We start from the raw sequence: 22,340 nt of genomic DNA on the forward strand, positions 1-22,340 counted from the left end.
ATATAAGTGACTATGTCCAAATTATTACGACTTTTTCAAATGGGAGAACTAGACACATAAAGTGCTTTCATTTCCAAACAGTAACACAGATATGTATGAAAATACCCTCAAATAAAAGGTGACATTCTGTACTGTTGCCTAATATGAAACATTATATCTCAAATCCAAAATGATGGAGCATAGCACCAAATGTAAAACTGTAAGCTTCACTGTCCAAACACATATGGTGTGGACTATGTGTGCCTGGTAAACACATGTGGATCTGGTGAACAGTTATCACTTGTTGACCAACTACAGGAATACTGACCTCAGAGTCTCCAGTTTACAGTGGGGATCCCCCAGTCCAGCAGAGAGCAGCTTCACTCCTGAATCCTTCAGGTCATTGTTACTCAGATCCAGCTCTCTCAGGTGTGAGGGGTTTGACTTTGAGCTGAGACCAGAGAAGCACAGCCTTCCTCTGTGACTAGACAGCCTGACAGCCTGCAAAGAGTCAAATCATATTAAAACCAAACTGCTATTCTTTGGTGGTGAAAATAGTGGCAGTATATTTTTTCTATATTTGCAGATACATCAGTGTCCTGAAACCTGCCATATCTATTCATAAATTAATGTATCATTATTAGAAATTATCATAATATTGCTTGTAGAGAGAAACATGTATAGTACAAATATTTGAGTAGACTGACCAGAGCAGTTTAAAAAGCAGTATCAGTCAAAAGACAGACAGTGAGGTATCAGATTTAGATTGTATTGAGTATACAGTCCACACCATATCTATTTTCACAGTGAAGCTAACATTTTAAATGTGGCTCTGTACTCCAGCATTTTGAATTTGAGATCAAATGTTTCATATGAGGTGACAGTATATAATGTCACCTTTTATTTGAGGATATTTTAATACATATCTGTTTCACCGTTTAGAAATGAAAGCACTTTATGTATCTAGTCCCCCTATTTGAAGAAGTCATAAGTATTCTGACCAATTCACTTATAGTGTATTAAAGTAGTCAAAAGTTAGTATTTGGTTGTAAACTCGTTGGTTGCATTTGCAGTTTGTTTTGGTTGTGTTTTGGGTTATGTTTTGCCCAATAGTAACTGAATGGTGGATGATGACTGGAGTAATTTTCTGTCTAAGTGAGTAGATAACATGTTTCTAAACACTACTAAATTAATCCTGATGATGCCATGATTAAGAAAAAATATTTAATGAATCATGAATAATAATGAGTGAGAGTGTTACAGAGGCTACAACAAAACATGCTAACCTCTCACCATTACCAATAACAGAGGGGGTATAATCCTTGTTCCTCTGTAACTTTCTCATTCATCATCATTCACGATTCATTCATGATTATTCATAATCATAGTAGCATCCACATGAATGTAGAAGTGTTCAGAAACATCTTCTATTCTTACTGACAATACAAGTGAAGTGATTCCAAAATGACAGGACATTATTCACCATTCAGTTTCTATTGGGAAAAACATCATCCAAAACACAACCAAGACAAACTGCAAATGTATTCAACAAGTTTGTAGAATCACAGGCTTGATGTAATCACTGCAGGTAAGGAATATGGGACCAAATACTAAACTTATGACCACTTTAATACAATATAAGTGACTATGTCCAAATTATTACGACTTTTTCAAATGGGAGAACTAGACACATAAAGTGCTTTCATTTCCAAACAGTAACACAGATATGTATGAAAATACCCTCAAATAAAAGGTGACATTCTGTACTGTTGCCTAATATGAAACATTATATCTCAAATCCAAAATGATGGAGCATAGCACCAAATGTAAAACTGTAAGCTTCACTGTCCAAACACATATGGTGTGGACTATGTGTGCCTGGTAAACACATGTGGATCTGGTGAACAGTTATCACTTGTTGACCAACTACAGGAATACTGACCTCAGAGTTTCCAGTTTACAGTGGGGATTCCCCAGTCCAGCAGAGAGCAGCTTCACTCCTGAATCCTTCAGGTCATTGTTACTCAGATCCAGCTCTCTCAGGTGTGAGGGGTTTGACTTCAGAGCTGATACCAGAGAAGCACAGCCTTCCTCTGTGACTAGACAGAATGACAGCCTGCAAAGAGATCATCATGATTTCACAAACACAATGTTAATTTAACACCAGTAGTATAGAAGGACAATGGCAGATGCATTTGGTTTATACTCTCAAACAACATATAGATTCATCTTCCGTCTCCTAGAATTGTATGGTCATATTGTTATACTAATGTGAACATCAATGCACTGATTCAGTAAGTTTTTCAATGTAATACTATATATTATAATACATATATTTCTCTAAACTGAATATTTCTTCCTGATGATTAGTACTTAAATGTCATTTTATGTACTCACAGAGCAGCTCTGGAGACTTTGACCACTGGCAGCAGCCTCAGAAGACCTTCCTCTGATCTGGAGTATTTCTTCAGGTCAAACACATCCAGCTCCTTTTCTGAAGTCAGCAACACAAAGACCAGAGCTGACCACTGTGCAGGTGACAGTTTGGCTTCTGAGAGACTTCCTGATCTCAGGTAGTATTGGATCTCCTCCACTAGAGAATGGTCATTCAGTTCATTCAGACAGTGGAACAGATTGATGCACCTCTCTGGAGAGGGATTCTGCCTGATCTTCTCCTTGATGTACTTGACTGTTTCTTCATGGCTCTGTGAGCTGCTTCTTGTTGTTCTCAGTAGACCTCGTAAGTGCTTCTGATTGGACTCCAGTGAGAGGCCCAGAAGGAAGCGGAGGAAAAGGTCCAGGTTTCCCGTCTCACTTTGTAAGGCTTTATCCACAGCACTCTTGTAGACAGTAACTTGCGGTTTGGCCATTAGATTCTCATTGTTGTTGATGAATGAGAGGAACACATATACAGCAGCCAGAAACTCCTGAATGCTCAGATGCACGAAGCAGTACACCTTGTCCTGGTACAGCACACATTCCTCTTTAAAGATCTGCGTGCACAATCCTGAGTACACTGAGGCTTCATTGACATCAATGCCAGCCTCTTTCAGGTCTTCTTCATAGAAAATCAGATTGCCATTCACAAGCTGTTGAAAGGCCAGTTTTCCCAGTGACAGAATGCTCTCTTTATTCCAGTGTGGACCTGTCTCTTCTTTCCCAAGATACTTTTCATTCTTCTGTTTGGTATGAAACTCCACAAGGTGTGAGTACATCTCAGTCAGAGTCTTGGGCATCTCTTCACTCTGGTCTGTACTCAACATGTGTTCAAGGACTGTTGCAGAAATCCAACAGAAGACTGGAATGTGGCACATGATGTGGAGGCTCCTTGATGTTTTTATGTGTGAGATGATTCTGCTGGCCAGGTCCTCATCACTGAATCTCTTCCTGAAGTACTCCTCCTTCTGTGGGTCATTGAACCCTCGTACCTCTGCCACCTGGTCAACACACACAGAAGGGATCTTATTGGCTGCTGCAGGTCGGGTAGTTATCCAGAGGAGAGCAGAGGGAAGCAGATTTCCCTTGATGAGATTTGTCAGCAGAACATCCACTGAGGTTGACTCTGTGACGTCAAAACAAATCTTGTTCTTCTGGAAGTCTAAGGGCAGTCGGCACTCATCCAGACCATCAAAGATGAACAGAACTTTGTACTTGTCGTAGTTGGAGATTCTTGATTCTTTGGTTTCCATTGAGAAGTGATTGAGAAGTTCAATGAAAGTGTGTTTTTCCCTGTTCATCAAATTTAGCTCCCGAAAAGGGAATGAAAATACAAATTGGACATCCTGATTTGCTTTTCCTTCAGCCCAGTCCAGAATGAACTTCTGCACGGAGACTGTTTTTCCAATGCCAGCGACTCCCTTTGTCAGCACAGTTCTGATAAGTTTGTCTTGTCCAGTTAAGGGTTTGAAGATGTCATTACATTTGATTGCAGTCTCTGGTCTTGCTTGCTTCCTTGTTGTTGTCTCAATCTGTCTCAGCTCATGTTCATTATTGACCTCTCCTGTTCCACCCTCTGTGATGTAGAGCTCTGTGTAGATCTTATTGAGAAGTGTTGGGTTTCCTTGTTTAGCGATCCCCTCAAATACACATTGAAACTTCTTCTTTAGATTAGATTTGAGTTCACGTTGGCAAATCACAGCAAGCTCTTCTGAATGAAGAAATAACACAGAGGATATTAATTTTACATCTGTTTTAATGCCTACAGTATTGTAGGACTGTTATAAAGTTTTAAATAAAAGTAATTTATTCTCTTAACTGACTGTATAAATGTGTAAATGTTTTCATAATGCATTACAGACTGGTGTGACTGATTATATTATTATTGGTATTCTCTCTCTCTCTCTCTCTCTCTCTCTCTCTCTAAATGAATCAACACAACACATCCCTGCTGCTACTTGATGAGGTCACTAGGGTTTTTTTATTTTTTTTTATAGGCTCTTATCAGAGCGACTTAAGGAGCAATTAGGGTTAAGTGCCTTGCTCAAGGGCACACGACAGTCACCTAGTGGGATAGAACAGGCCTGGTCGAGCTCTTAACCACTAAGCTACGATATCACTGAGTTACACAGCTACTTTAGCTGTACTTTAGCTACAGCTTTTAAATGTTCTAAAACAGCATTCAACATGAGGCAGACAGCTCTTACTTTTCTCCAGTGTGTCAGCAAGCTCCTTCTGGTTCATTTTCCTCAGGACGTGCAGTGTGATCTTCAGAGCCCCCTCTCTGGCACTGCTCTCCTGCTTCTCATCTTCACAATCCACCACTTCCTTATCCTGCTTCTGACTCTCAAAGCCTTCTGGGAGTTCTGGACTAAGAATCCTCTTGAACATCTTCAGCTCCTTCTTCACAAATGTCATAATATTCTCTTCAAGCAACTGAAAAAATCCAAGTAAATAAGTTAAGCAAGAGACTAAATGCTTTCTCATTAACACATGAATGAATGATTGACAGATCAACTTTACTTGAGGTAAACAAAAACAAATGTACATAACAGGACCACATACACTGAATATGGAGGCCAGGTCTGTTTGATGACTTTGGGAAGACTGACCACTGACAATCTCTGACTCTGATCTCTCCTGTTGGTTTCTGTGGACAAAACATGAGATTACATCTCCTCATCCAGGGAGTACACTCACACACACACACACACACACACACACACACACACACACAGACACACACAGACACAGACACACACACAGGGAGGGAATGTTGTGTTTGTTTAATATTGTTTCAGGACTATGAAAATGGAAAAAAGGATTAACCTATGGATTATGAAAAAAACAAAAATAAATGGTAAAATGGGAGAGGAGAAATGACTAGAGACAGTGTTGTTTAACTCACTGACCATGACCCATGAGTTCTTCTTACCTTTGTTCAGTAGAAAAGTCTCCCTCTCTAAACGTTATAGGAAGATTCATAGACAGGTCACTCTTCATGGACACACAGCTGGGTACAGGGGAGGCTGGTCTCTCCTGCTTGATTGGACTTCAACACAACAGAGACAAACATTACATCTCTCATCTACTCTGAGCTCAGATGGGGAAACATAAGAAGAGTTTCATTCCAAAACGCTATATATCCATTTTCAGAAATGTTCGTAAATTAGCTTTTATTGTTTAAAGAAATTATGAAAGCGATTGGTGTGTTTTTTCACTATCTAATCATGGTATGGGATTGTTCAATGACATACATGTATTTATTTAAATCTATCACTTGATGGTTTCATTTCAGAGAGACAAATAATCATGTTTTTTTGCACAATGCTATATATCTGCCTCACTCTCAGAGAAATAAGTAGTACTACTAGGTTTTACACAGTAATAATATATCTGCCTCACTCTCAGAGAAATAAGTAGTACTGCTAGGTTTTACACAGTAATAATATATATATCTGCCTCACTCTCAGAGAAATAAGTAGTACTGCTAGGTTTTACACAGTAATAATATATATATCTGCCTCACTCTCAGAGAAATAAGTAGTACTGCTAGGTTTTACACAGTAAAAATATATATAGCTGCCTCACTCTCAGAGAAATAAGTAGTACTGCTAGGTTTTACACAGTAATAATATATATATATATATCTGTCTCACTCTCAGAGAAATAAGTAGTACTGCTAGGTTTTACACAGTAATAATATATATCTGCCTCACTCTCAGATAAATAAGTGTACTGCTAGGTTTTACACAGTAATAAATATATATATATATCTGTCTCACTCTCAGAGAAATAAGTAGTACTGCTAGGTTTTACACAGTAATAATATATATCTGCCTCACTCTCAGAGAAATAAGTAGTACTGCTAGGTTTTACACAGTAATAATATATAACTGCCTCACTCTCAGAGAAATAAGTAGTACTGCTAGGTTTTACACAGTAATAATATATATCTGCCTCACTCTCAGAGAAATAAGTAGTACTGCTATGTTTTATACAGTCAAATTTGGCCGACCGGCTCGATTCGATCTTATGTAGCAAAATTTGAAATTGTGTTTTTACATCGGATAAAAGTAGAGACTCAGCTAGAAAAAGGTATATCATACACTACAGTTGAAGAACAATGGGAAAGTAATTCTGCTTTGAAAGATGATAAACTAGTTACCTCAATTTTGAGAAAATGGCCTTTGAATGTTTTGGTTCACCTACTGGAGAGCTCTTCGTTATCTACAGTGGTATTACTTTGGCAGATAATGTCACCCATCTAAATAAATAGTATATATATATAGTTAACTAAATGTATGGTGCTTTTGGTTTATGTCAGTTTCATTGTTTGTTATGCTATAAATGGTTATTTTATGGTTGTAATTGGTAAAATGAACTAGAAAATGTCATATTTTGCAATTCTGAGTAATTACTACTTTAGTAAGGATATACTTTATTCAGTACTACTGCAGTTACTAAATAATTCCAATAGATGGCAGCATAAGACCACGAATGACATTTCAGAAGGTTAGTTTAGTTTTCTCCCTGGATACACCACCACTCCCCCTCACAGGAAAACTCCTGCACACGCTTTTTACTGTCCCTTTCCACACTGCTAACGCAAGAGGAACGACTGAAAAAGCATTTAACAGATTACTGTGAAATAATATAATGATGATTCATGTTTATTATTAGCTGTTTTTATGCTCATGTTTTGAAATTATAGTTCATTACTTTAACGATTATCAATAAGCCTGAACATTAATTTAGTCACCTCTGGTCGAGAAAAACGTATTTTCCTGGTACATTAATTGTCAGATTCATCAACCAGCAGCGAGCACTCTGCCTTCTAGCACAAGCGAGGGGCATGTTGAGGTACATTTGCTAACGGGGAGGGTTGCACGATCTAATTTATTGGCGTGCTGGAAGACGCACTGTTGTCTTATCTATTCCGAGGTTGTTTAATCGCAATATTAGATATTTAAAAATGCATGTATACTAGGGTTGAGGTTGGAGCATCTGACTAGTGATTATTTACCCGGGGTTCAACACCTGCTATAGTCACTATTTAATTGCTCTTCCAAAAGCATCACAGGCCTAATACGAGATATATAGCTAACTAAAGTAATGAGTGACCATTTCAGAAAATCATGGGACATATAGTATTTGGTTGCATGCTATTTTATGTCAATCATATTGCTGCTTGTAGCCTATAACTGATGCTTCGTGGTCTTATGCTGCCATCTATTGGAAATATTTAGCTATTAAAAAGTTATTAATTCACGTACAGACATTGGTGAGGCAGCTGAGAAATAAAGTGTATTAGATCAGTCTCAAACCTGCTCCCACACCAATTGCTGGACTTTCACACAGAGGTTATTAGGTCACCCAATTCAAACCACATTTGAAAAATAAAACAAATGTGTCTTATTTATCAAGTGTTCTGTCTTGCTATTATACATATAATAAAATAACAACAAAATAATCAAAACGCTATTTAATACTATAATTGTATTTACTAAGATAATATTATTACTAAAATAGTTTCTAAAAGTGTTCTAGGCTACCCTACCTAGAATTAGGGGTTACGGCTAAAATAGGTTATGAAGTAGGGTAGAGTTTCTGTATAGCACTTTGTGACATCTGCTGGTGTAAAAAGGGCTTTATAAATACATTTGATTGATTGTTAGGTTTAGGGTTTTTATGGCAAAAAACAGTATGGGTTTATAGCACTCTTGCGCCTCCCTTTGGCCATATGTGGGTACTACATAACTCATTCATTACATTTTTTACATTTACATTTTACATATTTAGCAGACGCTCTTATCCAGAGCGACTTACAGTTAGTAGAGTGCATACATTTTCATACTGGCCCCCCGTGGGAAACGAACCCACAACCCTGGCGTTGCAAGCGCCATGTTCTACCAACTGAGCTAAATGACACTTGCTAGGCTCATAATCTGAGGTAGCAACTGCGTCGGATCTACAAATCCATTAGCTAGACCACCCGATTAGACAACAATCACCCCATTATACCCATTTGGTTTGCAACTCAGTGAACCTGCGTAGCATTCGCTCAATTTGATGCCTACGACGAAGATTTGGTGCATATCAAATTACCCAGCAGCCATTTAGAAACAACAAGTCATCAGAAAATGGTTATTTCTTAATTAAAAAATTTATTCTGGCTGTTTAAATCTGCCACATCTTGAAAAAGAGGACAGGGACATGCGTTTTGTTTAGATTGTACACTTTTTTCTTAAAACAAATATGTTTAACCATGACCAGAAAATGTTTAACGTTTGATGGCTTTGCGCCAGACAACGCCTCTTAGACTGTGGCTCACCACAACATGTACTCAGGTTAACATTGAGCGAGCTCACCAAGTAACCGTAACCTTGTTAACAATAAGTTACCTGAGGTAAACCTACAGGGTTAACGCTCACCAAGTAGCCGTAACCTTGTTAATACTAAGTTACCTAAGGTAAACCTACAGGGTTATCGCTCACCAAGTAACCGTAACCTTGTAAATAATAAGTTACCTGAGGTAAACCTACAGGGTTAACGCTCACCAAGTAGCCGTAACCGTGTTAATAATAAGTTACCTGAGGTAAACCTACAGGGTTAACGCTCACCAAGTAGCTGTAACCTTGTTAATAATAAGTTACCTGAGGTAAACCTACAGGGTTATCGCTCACCAAGTAACCGTAACCTTGTAAATAATAAGTTACCTGAGGTAAACCTACAGTAGAACTAATAGGAGCTGGCAGGGTGAAAAATGCCCAAACATAAGGCCTGTTTTTTCGCGATTACTTCATAACCAGAGACAGAAGGTAATATTATGTAACTGGGATCCATGAACTAATTTTATCAGAAATAAACTTTGTAAAAAATGTAACTTGAGGCGCCCCGAAAATAATATTCAAAAGTTCAGTCCTTGGACACAGAGGGGTTAAACACTAAAGTTACCGTCCATCTAGTGAAGAGAGGAGAACCGGACAGAGGGAGCGTAGGCCAGCATCCGTCAACGAGAGAGGGAGAAGCCCTCCACGGTATTTAACAGGTGGAAGAAACAACCAGGGAGCTCCATCGGTCCACAAGAAATGCAGGCAGCCAGGTGATTATGTAGTGGTAGCTAGGATAACTAGGATGCTGCTGGTAGAGTAGCTAGCTTAGCAGCTGTACCGACAACTTGGCTAATTAGCAGGTCGTCCATCTGTCCCTCGAGGATGATGACGAATCCGTGAACCACACAATTAAACAAGAATAGCGAGTGAAAGGATCTAGCTACACTCATACTGTCACTGACCATTACGCCAAAAAAGCAAATTGAGACAATAAACTTGGTGTCTCAACACTGTAACGAACTCCGTCGTTGTTCCCCAAGATCACCCATGTACTCAGGTTAACATTGAGCGCCTCACCAAGTAACAGTAACCGTAACCCTTGTTAATAATAAAAGTTACCTGAGGTAAACCTACAGGGTTAACGCTCACCAAGTACAGTAACCTTAGTAATAATAAGTTACCTGAGGTAAACCTACAGGGTTAGCGCTCACCAGGTAAGTAACCTTGGTAATAATAAGTTACCTGGGAGGTAAACTTACAGGGTTAACACAGGCAGGTCTCATTGATAACAATAGTGAAGCTGGCATTGTGACGCAGAACAATGGACTGGCAATAGAACGTTCTGAAGGCGAGTCGGTGCCACGGAGCTCAATAGAACTAATAGGAGCTGGTAGGGTGAAAAATGTCCAAACATAAGGACTTTTTTTTCGCGATTACTTCATAACCAGGGACAGAAGGTAATATTCTGAAACTGGGCTCCATGGCGGATGCAATGAACTAATTTTATCAGAAATAAACGTTGTAAAAAATTTACCTTGAGGCGCCCCGAAAATAATATTCAAAAAGTTCAGTCCTTGGACACAGAGGGGTTAAACACTAAAGTTACCGTCCATCTAGTGAAGAGGAGAACCGGACAGAGGGATGGTAGGTAGCCAGCATCCGTCAACGAGAGAGGGAGAAGCCCTCCACGGTATTTAACAGGTGGAAGAAACATCCCGGGAGCTCCATCGGTCCACAAGAAATGCAGGCAGCCGGTGATGATGTAGTGGTAGCTAGCTTAGCTAGCTGTACCGACTAGCTTGGCTAGCTAGCAGGTCGTTCGTCTGTCCCTCGAGGATGATGACGAATCCGGTGAACCACAAGATGAAACAAGGATAGCGAGTGAAAAGGATCTGGCTACACTCATACTGTCCCTGACCAAAAAGCAAATTGAACAATACATTTCTGCGTCTCAACACTGTAACAAACTCCGTCGCTGTTCCCCAAGATCACCTCAGACCACTCTGCGCGTAACTGGACAATATGCTTGGCGCCAAACCGTACGTGGACGCGGACAGTTCCTGAACGCGGACATGAGCAGAGCAACCCAATAAACTAAACAGTCTTTACAGTGGCTTACATTAGTAATATTATTTTATTTATTTTTTATATGTAAAACAAACATTCAAAGTTTTTTTTATAACAATATTTTGAGATCTGGGCCCATATCCACAAAGTATCTCAGAGTAGAAAATTGGTAGTATAAGTGCTGAGAATTAAGACATTTTACTCTTATGGGTATAAATGAATGCATAGCATTTTGTCTTCGGTTTGGCAGATTAACTCATGCTTATTTCTGAAGATAAACTCAGGTTTTCCCCAGCGGCTAAGGAGTTGGAGCAGTGGCAGAAGTTGGACCATGTCAGAAAGGTGGCTGGTTCGAGATCACGGGCCGGGTCGCTGGAAAAACAGGCGGGCTTGATCTGACCACTGGAGGGCTGCTGGGTTCACATCCTCAAACAATCACCTTTCGTTGATCAGAACTCTAGAGGTTCTTCTTCACTGAATCCAAAAATATATCTAACTTTTAGTAGTTCCATATATTAAGGAAGTGATAGAAGCCTTTTTTGTTCTATAAGGAACCTTATTTTCTAAGTGTATAATAAACATGTTTTTCTTTTGATTATTTAATTACCTACATCATGTTTTTTCAAGTTATCCCTTTGGAGCGCAACATCACGTTGTTAAAAATTGAATCATAAATTGGCCATGGCTATAAATTGGGCAATTGAAGGCATCTAGGGCGAAATATGTGTTCGATGAAAATGAACATTGTATGCAAAGTTGTAGGCAACATTATTGACAAGGGACCCTGATGCCTACGATGCCAAAGCTATTTAGAGTTGTTAAACGGGTGTGTTGGTATAACGGTAATATTGTCAAAATTCCGCTTGTAACAACCATCAGAATTGGTTAAAGAAATATGCATTCCATTATATTAAGCAAAAATGAAGAGTAGGCAAAGTGTTCGTGTCGTGAAAATTCTATCAAATGTCTTCCATTGCAACGAGTCCAGTCAGGGTGCTGCAGAACCCCTGCAGTACCTCCACTGACCCCGGATTGAGAACTCCTGATTTAGCAGATACTCTAATCCAGAGTGATTTACAGTAAGTGCATTCATCTTAAGATAGCTATTTATTTTAGAAATAAACGTAATAAATTCTTCATAAAATTGTCATCTCACCTCTTAGCTTTGGTGTCATGTTCCCCAGAGAGACTCATTTTAGAGGCAGGGCCCCCCTCCTCTCTCTCCCCAGAGAGACTCATTTTAGAGGCAGGGACCCCCTCCTCTCTCTCCCCAGAGAGACTCCTTTTAGAGGCAGGGACCACCTCCTCTCTCTCTCCAGAGAGACTCATTTTAGACCACTGACCCCTAAACAGAGATGCAGCATGTTGGTTGTGGTTAACACAGTAAAAACTCTTTCTAGAATGTCAATTGTTCTCTTTTACTCATGATCTCTTAGAAATAAAACATTTACTAACAGACACATCCAAACAGTTGGGTGATTTACTTTAATCACAGGAACATTGTTACGTTCTCCAACAAGAAATAAAACATTGTCTCTCAAACAGAAGAAGGAACTAAGAAAGAGTCACTAACAACAACCAAAACGAAACAGGTGGTTTTAGGAGGGGTTCTGAAAGACACTCATGGGGGTGTCCACTAGTGGTGGGAAACAGAGGCTTTCTGAACGCTTTGGGGCTTTCACCAAATTGTGCCGAAAATGCCATTGATAGATTTGAGTGCTAATAAACAACATTTAGTTAGAATGTGGGGTTCGCTTTTTGCCTCCAGGTTCACTATGTTTTGAAAAACGATGCATATGTGACTTTCAACGTGGCACCGTCATAGGATGCAACCTTTCCAACAAGTCAGTTCGTCAAATTCCTGCCCTGCTAGAGCTGCATGTTTGTTGCTTTATGTAATGGCATATTTTTTAATGCTTAATGTAATGTATTTTATCTATTGAAATATAATTTTGATATAGTTTAAAATTTAGTTTCATGGTCATTTATTATGTTTTCCAGAATCTCCAACCAAACTCTGAGATCAGTCTCTCCAGTACCCAGTCATCTGTCCATGAAGAGTGACTTCTCTATGGATCATCTTATACATTTTAGTGATGGACCAGTGACCTTTGACCCTAGGTAAAAATGTATCATATTACTATTGAAGATGAGAATCTTCTAGATCTGAAACCAGATGTATTTTGTGTATCTGAGCATATCATTTGTTGTTTATGTTACATATTTTAATACACTGAGTGTACAACATTTTCCACAACATTTCCAACGGAGACCATCAGGTTGGTAAGTCATCATACTGTAGCTCAAACCTACTGTGATGACGACCTAACTATCAATAGTTCAGTAGCCTACCTAGCAGAATCTGCCCGTCTTTCTTTCAAAATCAACACATTTATCCGTCTTCTAATGCAGTGGTGTAAAGCACTTAAGTAAAAATACTGTGTACCCGTAGTATGCGCTCCAGCAGGTATATCTCACTGGTCATCCCCAAAGCCAACACCTCCTTTGGCCGCCATTCCTTCCAGTTCTCTGCTGCTAATGACTGGAACGAACTGCAAAAATCTCTGAAGCTGGAGACTCTTATCTCCCTCACTAACTTTAAGCATCAGTTGTCAGAGCAGCTTACCGATCACTGCACCTATACACAGCCCATCTGAAATTAGCCCACCCAACTACCTCATCCCCATATTGTTATTTATTTTGCTCATTTGCACCCCAGTATCTCTATTTGCACATCATCTTCTGCACATCTATCACTCCAGTGTTAATACTAAATTGTAATTATTTTGCACTATAGCCTATTTATTGCCTTACCTCCATAACTTACTACATTTGCACACACTGTATATAGATTTTCTATTGTGTTATTGACTGTATGTGTTGTTTTACCCCATGTGTAACTCTGTGTTGTTGTTTTTATCGCACTGCTTTGCTTTATCTTGGCCAGGTCGCAGTTGTAAATGAGAACTTGTTCTCAACTGGCTTAACTGGTTAAATAAAGGTGAAATAAAATACAATACAAATTTTGCAGGGGTACCAGGTAGTTGAGGTAATTGAGGTAATATGTACATGTAGGTAGGGGTGAAAGTAACTAGGCAATCAGGATAGAGATTACATCTCCTCATCCAGGGAGTGCACACACACACACACACACACACACACACACACTCACACACACCACACACACACTCACACACACACACACAGCGAATGTTGTGTTTGTTTAATATTGTTTTAGGACTATGAAAATGGAAAAAAGGATTAGCCTATGGATTATGAAAACAACAAAAATAAATGGTAAAATGGGAGAGGAGAAATGACTAGAGACAGTGTTGTTTAACTCACTGACCATGACCCATGAGTTCTTCTTACCTTTGTTCAGTAGAAAAGTCTCCCTCTCTAAAGTGTTCAGGAAGACCCATAGACTTGTCACTCTTCATGGACACACAGCTGGGTACAGGGGAGGCTGGTCTCTCCTGCTTGATTGGGCTTCAACACAACAGAGACAAACATTACATCTCTCATCTACTCTGAGCTCAGATGGGGAAACATAAGAGTTTCATTCCAAAACGCTATATATCCATTTTCAGAAATGTTGGTCAATTAGCTTTTATTGTTTAAATAAATTATATAACCACTACAAGGCTTTATAAAGGTGTCTAATGTGTGTAATTTCCACTTTAAAATGTCAGACTTGATTTTCCCTGATGAAAAATGTATGAACCCCTACAGAAAATATCCCATAATTATAATCCACCTAAAAATACACATTTGCTATTGCTGCAGGATTATGTTCCTGCTGTGAGAAACAGGGTCAAATGAAGATATGGCATCTGTAAATGCATTCATCTTAAGGTAGCTAGGTGAGACGACCACGTATCACAGTCAAATATACAGGATACGAACATTACATTCCAGCAAAACAATGGTTTTAAATCACATCTCAAATCTACAATAGTTACATTGAAGGTACCTATTAGTAATCATTTCTGATGAAAAAACACAAATGTGATTTTCTTTTCTCCTATATAGCACTTTGGAATATAAATTCTTAAACAATATTGTCAGCTCACCTCTTAGCTTTGGTGTCATGTTCCCCAGAGAGACTCATTTTAGAGGCAGGGCCCACCTCCTCTCTCTCCCCAGAGAGACTCCTTTTAGAGGCAGGGCCCCCCTCCTCTCTCTCCCCAGAGAGACTCCTTTTAGAGCACTGACCCCTAAACAGAGATCCAGCATGTTGGTTGCGGTTAACACAGTGTTCTCTTTTATTCATTATCTCTCAGCAATAAAACATTAAGTAACAGACACATCCAAACAGTCAGGTGATTTAAAGCAATTACTTTTTCTAGCCCAATGACTCCGCCAAACCCACCAACAAGGCCTGAAAACTAGGCCAAAACATAGCCCCTTATAGGCCTACATGTTATTTCAGACAGCCTCCAGTAGCCTGGGCAACATGTAGGCAAGATGTAAGCTGAATGATTTAGCAGCTTGCTTAGTTCAAATTGACAGATTCATATATTTAACATGAATAGCAAGACGATGTTGAGGTAGGAAGTGCTTCTGTTGCCCAGTAGTCTGCTGGAATAGGCTACTGAGGATGGGGTCGTAATTTCAATCACTGAAATGAAATATTAATAATATGGATATGAACTGAATAGGCCTATGCTTGTCAACAACAGCCAGGTTATTTTTTTACCTGTAGCCTAATCTGGCTGACTGTTACCCTTCATCTAATGCATTCTAACATCTGATCAGCAATTGAGGTAGAACTGCGACAAATGGTGACACTTGATAACTTCCAAATGAATTAACTTCGCATACCCATTTTATTAGGGTGTAACGACCATCTACTACATCGATGTATCGATTTATATTCTATGATTCAACTACATCGATCTGTGCTCGCCAGTTGGCCTTTTGGACAACATATATCAATCTAACATCGTTTTAAAATGCAACTAAATCGATTGTATCGATACTAGGAAATAACCCATTGGATTTAAGCACGTCAGACTTTATATGGATGTTTTTTCTCGCACTTTTAATGATAAAAGGCTTTAAAACATTACTCGATTCAGTCTGCCTATCACGTGATTGCATCACCACACAGCAGCAAGCGCAGTTAAGCAAAGACAACAAAACATAGCATGGCCCGCGGGATAAGAGGAGAAGCCACGAACGAAATTATCAAGCCACCATTGCGGTCCTTACAAGAAACAGGAATCTAGGAAACTTCACCTCTGCCCCAGTATTCAGGTATTTATTTCAGTGACACTGGTTGAATTTTTTAAAGGTTACGATCGATTTCGTCACTGAATGCTTTCGGATGTATCGTTCTAAATGAACCCAATTAAATCGTATTTCTCACATGTGCTGAATACAAACATGTACACTTTACCGATTAAATGCTTACTAACGAGCCCTTTCCCAACAATGCAGTTAAAAACAAAGAAAAAGTAAATAGTAACACAATGAAATAATAATAATGAGGCTATAAGGAGTACCAGTACTGAGTCAATGTGCAGGGGTACCAGGTAGTTGAGGTAATAACTAGACTATATACAAGGAGTACCAGTACTGAGTCAATGTGCAGGGGTACCAGGTAGTTGAGGTAATAACTAGACTATATACAAGGAGTACCAGTACTGAGTCAATGTGCAGGGGTACCAGGTAGTTGAGGTAATATGTACATGTAGGTAGGTGTAAAAGTGACTCGGCAATCAGGATAGAGATTACATCTCCTCATCCAGGGAGTACACACAAACACACACACACACACACACACACACACACACACACACACACACAGGGAATGTTGTGTTTGTTTGATAATGTTTCAGGACTATGAAAATGGAAAAAAGGATTAGCCTATGGATTATGAAAACAACAAAAATAAATGGGAAAATGGGAGAGGAGAAATGACTAGAGACAGTGTTGTTTAACTCACTGACCATGACCCATGAGTTCTTCTTACCTTTGTTCACTAGAAAAGTCTCCCTCTCTAAACTCTATAAAACGACCCATAGACTTGTCACTCTTCATGGACACACAGCTGGGTACAGGGGAGGCTGGTCTCTCCTGCTTGATTGGGCTTCAACACAACAGAGACAAACATTACGTCTCTCATCTACTCTGAGCTCAGATGGCGAAACAAGAGTTTCATTCCAAAACGCTATATATCAATTTTCAGAAATGTTGGTCAATTAGCTTTTATTGTTTAAATAAATTATTAAACCACTACAAGGCTTTATAAAGGTGTCTAAAGTGTGTAATTTCCACTTTAAAATGTCAGACTTGATTTTCCCTTATGAAAAATGTATGAACCCCTACAGAAAATATCCCTTAATTATAATCCACCTAAAAATACACATTTGCTATTGCTGCAGGATTATGTTCCTGCTGTGAGAAACTGGGTCAAATTAAGATATGGCATCTGTAAATGCATTCATCTTAAGGTAGCTAGGTGAGACGACCACGTATCACAGTCAAATTTACAGGATACGAACATTACATTCCAGCTAAACAATGGTTTTAAATCACATCTCAAATCTACAATAGTTATATTGAAGGTATCCATTAGTAATAATTTCTGATGAAAAAACACAAATGTGATTTTCTTTTCTCCTATATAGCGTTTTGGAATATAAATTCTTAAACAATATTGTCAGCTCACCTCTTAGTTTTGGTGTCATGTCCCCCAAAGAGACTCCTTTTAGAGGCAGGGCCCCCTCCTCTCTCTCCCCAGAGAGACTCCTTTTAGAGGCAGGGCCCCCCTCCTCTCTCTCCCCAGAGAGACTCATTTTAGAGGCAGGGACCCCCTCCTCTCTCTCCCCCAGACAGACTCATTTTAGAGGCAGGGGCCCCCCCTCCTCTCTCTCCCCAGAGAGACTCATTTTAGAGCACTGACCCCTAAACAGAGATGCAGCATGTTGGTTGTGGTTAACACAGTGACAACTAATTATTGAATGTCAATTGTTCTCTTTTATTCATGATCTCTTAGAAATAAAACAGTTTACTAACAGACATATCCAAACAGTCAGGTGATTTAATGCAATGACTCTTTCTAGCCCAATGACTACGCAAAACCCCGCCCACAAGGCCTGAAAACTATGCCAAAAATAGGCCCTGATTAGCCTGGGCAAGATGTAGGCAAGATGTAAGCTGAATGATTTAGCAGCTTGCTTAGTTCAAATTGACAGATGAATTTATTTAACATGAATAGCAAGACGATGTTGAGGTAGGAAGTGCTTCTGTTGCCCAGTAGCCTGCTGGAATAGGCTACTGAGGATGGGGTCGTAATTTCAATCAATGAATCAAATATTAATAATATGGATATGAACTGAATAGGCCTGTGCTTGTCAACAACAGCCAGGTTATTTCTTTACCTGTAGTCTAATCTGACTGACTGTTACCTTCAATCTAATGCATTCTAACATCTGATCAGCAATTGAGATAGAACTGTGACCATGGTGACACTTGATAACTTCCAATTGAATTAACTAAACACGGCCATTAATAATTACATAATAACACAAGGCTACAACAACAATAAACTGAAGTTATAGGCTTACTTTAATGACAATGATAATAGCCTACCTCATAACATGTAGGCCTACTGATTAGTTTCCACTTTGAAAACTGCTGTCTGTCAGCAACTCAGCTCAAGTAGCAGTTCTACTAACTAGTAATATCTCATTCCAGGTATTCATTCTTACTCTGTCCTTTAGAATAGATTATTATTCAGAAATACTTAAAAATACTCACTTTATTTTTTAGTTCTCTCCATATCTTGTTTTCTGCTCTGTCGTCTCAAAATGGATCCTGTACAAAAGAACACATTTACTTTCAGTTTCATCTCAGCCATCTCCCCACCCTGATAATAAAGTGTTTTATTGGTATCTTCCACTAGATGGCAGTAAACACCTGCTGTAACTAGACTTTCCAACAGTAAGTGTTATGTTTCTTGGTCCTGGTGACTCCTGGGAAGTGTCCCAGAGGAGGAGTGCTGACCCAGGATCAGGTCCCCCTGTCCATGTAATCTGATTCATTATGATTGTTTTGTCTCATGTCTCTTTATATTAATATACCCTGGGGACCATGTAGCTGGATTGAAATCACCTTGTTTTATAACCTTCTTTGTTGCTCAGTGGTACTTCAATTGGCCGGACCATGCCCAATTCTTTCACACGGTAATGCTCCAGCATCCACTCAGAGCTTATGCATCTAATGCATTCCTCAAATACTGCAGAGTTGTGAAGCAAGTCCCTGAGATCGTCATGTTCAACCACGTTTATTTGCTTATTTGTAAGATGAAACTTGAGGGGATCGCTGTAGTGTGTCATAAATGCATCAAAAATGGTTCTGAGGTCCTCAACAATGCTATTCTGTACCGTAGCTGGGATGCAGTGTTCTTTCCTGATTTTCAAATTAAAAGACAGATATTGTTTTTGAGACCTTCAATTAGCTGCTCAGTGTTGATCTCTGTGGCTTGAACATATTCAGCCTCGGCAATTCTACATCACTCATGTCATCTTCAATGGGATCAGTCCCCGTCTCAAATTCATCATGAGGGCAATTCTCAGTTGGGGCTTAAAAGCTCTGTGGTTTTGGTAGATGTGTGACCGATAGGCGCTGAAACATCTATTTGTTTTCCCACACCCATTAATTCCACAGGTAATTAGAAAATGTGGTTCATGCTGGTGATAGAGGCCAATATGTGTGAGTCGTCTGGACACAGAGAAAGTATGCTCGTTGCAAAGTGGACAATTGAATAGAGTTGGCATTCTTCAGAAAGATTGTGAACCTTGGAATGATGGGATGGAATCATGGAGATCATTGGTACTCAGCCACTTGCAGACATCATCAAGGGACCAGTCTTCCACAGCCACACTCAAATTAAAGTTGACACATGAAGCAAAAGTGAAATGTATTAGTGATGAGGCTAAAACAAAACCTATCCCACTCTTTCCAGACAACCACCTTTCCTCCTAATTTGTATTTATGGTTGTTCCATAAAGAAGCAGAGCTTGTCAGGAAAGGTGAAGATGTCTGTCTCTTATTTATCTGACGCCATATTTCTTATTATGGGACATTATGGGATTCTGCAGTCCCACATTTAAGTGTTGACTCAGATAATATGATGCTCCAAATGGGGCATTAAGTTATTCTTCCATGTCAACCCAAATTGGCCTATTAGAGTTCTCAATAAAGAGCCTATTTGGGCAGTTATAAAGGCTTCTTGCTATAATTACATGTTAGGGAGCTTTAATCCTCCCTTCTAAGTCTTTACCTGTAATCTAGCTTGGTTCATCCTGGCCCTTTTAATAGTCCAAATGAATCATTTTGTCTATGGTGTTAAAGGTGTAGGCAGGTATGGACAGTGGAAACATGCTGATGACGTAATTGCGTTTAGGAGCTTTAACCATCTTCATAACATGTGGCCTACCCCACAATGAGATTTGTAGCTTGTCCCAGTTCTTCAACTGGAGTTGAATTTTGTTCAAACACTGTATTGATTGATTGATTGATTCACTGTAAATACATTCATTCACTATTCAGTTAGTATTGGATAGAAAAAGGAGTAACACAGAACACACTATAATCACACTGTAAATACATCCAAATACTTTATAGAGGCTAACCTGTTAGTAGATCCATAGCGAGCTTTAAACATTGTCTTGCTTTGGTCTGAAATACAGAGGACAGAACAATCCGCCCCAATACACCAACCTGAAAGACATCAATTAGACCAGGGACGGCTTGTCCAATAGGGCGATATGGGCGACGCACTGCCAAACGGGAAAAGGAAGGGATTTTTTTTCTAATCAATTATATCACGGCAACAGCAGTTATCAGTGTTCACGTCTGATCTGCCAGCCACTAAATGTCAAATCAGGCTAAAGTCGTGTTTCAAACTCGGCCCTTCCATTTTTTGGGCGATTTCAGTCAGGTTGAAAATCGCCCAGAAGTCTCTCATAGCCTGTCATGTAAAATCTATTTTTTTCACATTTCAAAGCTTTCAATACATTCTCTATGGGTGTCTGTGTGCATGCACTTACGCGCTTTCATCATACGTGATCGTAACGTTGAACGTAACTAAGACAATGGCACTGCTTAGCGTCTATGTTGCGACCTGCAGGTGGCGTTATTTTATGTTTTTAATTTGTAGACTTAGTTTACAAACATTCTGCAAACATTCTGCTTTGGACTGATCTTCGGTTTTGGACTGATCTTGTTGATCGTGTACATACCCGCTACGAACGGACTAAATAATGAAACGCTGCTGGCAGCGGAATCCCAATACAGCTGGGAGACTTGGCTGGATGACAGAGTCCCGGACAGAGAGGTGGAGCCGGCGGCTTCACCCTGGTCAGAGCGGACCGCGATCCTGGTAAGAGAGCGACTCTGTACCCCGACATTGAACTGCTTTCTGTGTCATTGAACCTTACTATTGTTGATAAAACAAGTTTACTGGAGAACGGAGAAAAAGTAGAGACTTTTGGACAAGGTGGATAATTGTATAATATAAGGCAGTTTATTCAGAGGTAAAGATATCTGGAATCGCGTGCACGGACCCGTTCACAAACTCGTAGGGAGTTTATCAGAAGAGCCCCTAAACATTGTGTGCTGACATTTTATACAATAAAATGAAGTAGGTTGAATCTAGTAGTTCTGATCTTCTGATTGGTCCTGATGAGTTGGGCGATGTCACCTCCAGGCTAGTGTCACTGTTGCATTGGCTCTGAGTCGGGTTCTCTGTCTTCAGATGTTCAGCCTAAGAGAAGAGGATTTGTGTGTGTGTGTGTGTGTGTTTGTTATCAGTGTGTGTGTGTGTGTGTGTGTGTTTGTTATCAGTGATGATGTGTGTGTGTGTGTGTGTGTGTTTATCAGTGATGATGTGTGTGTGTGTGTGTGTGTGTGTGTGTGTGTGGGTGTGTGTGTGGGTGTCCTCAGGGCAAGAACTCGTGAGTTGGAAGAACTGAGAGACCTATGGCTTGGGTGTTATCCTTAGCCACCTGCTGACAAGGCTGACAAGATAGGACTCTTGTTCATTGTATTGAATACAAAGGCCCAACACAAAATGGGTCATGCACAAGATTTTAGTCAGACCAAGCTATAACATTATATATTTACTACGACAGTACATTCAACCAAAAGCTAATATAACAAAGGCATCAGAGATTATTTATAATCTGTCACAGAAACTGGAATCCATCTCCCCAGATCAGTCAATAAATGCTTCTGGTATTGACTTATATGCTGCCCCTGTCTTCATGTTGTTGCTGGACATATCTTTTTTAAAATGTGTGTAGGTCACCTAAATCATCAGAAAAATTGCCCCTCCTGAGAATTTTTTCAGGAGCCGCCACTGAATTAGACACAAACACAACATAAACAACATGAGTATGCAATATCAAATGCATCTAACTAATCTGATCTGCTTTATGTATTCTTCTTTTTGTCAAATCGAACATAATCTACATTGGGTCATCTGTGTGTGTGTGTGTCTTACCTGTTCGT

At 39.5% G+C, this 22,340-nt stretch overlaps 1 long non-coding RNA gene across 1 annotated transcript; it reads right to left on the reverse strand.

Moving 5' to 3' along the window:
- Positions 1-12,136: 12,136 nt before the first annotated feature.
- LOC123485645 lies at positions 12,137-20,550 on the reverse strand. Its single transcript, XR_006659094.1, has 3 exons — positions 20,462-20,550; positions 18,585-18,641; positions 12,137-12,162 (listed from the first exon to the last, which is right to left on the reverse strand). It is a non-coding gene; the product is annotated as an uncharacterized LOC123485645 (long non-coding RNA).
- Between the last annotated feature and the right edge of the window lie 1,790 nt (positions 20,551-22,340).

Source organism: Coregonus clupeaformis, unplaced genomic scaffold, assembly GCF_020615455.1.
Source record: "Coregonus clupeaformis isolate EN_2021a unplaced genomic scaffold, ASM2061545v1 scaf0778, whole genome shotgun sequence".
Lineage (NCBI taxonomy): Eukaryota > Metazoa > Chordata > Actinopteri > Salmoniformes > Salmonidae > Coregonus > Coregonus clupeaformis.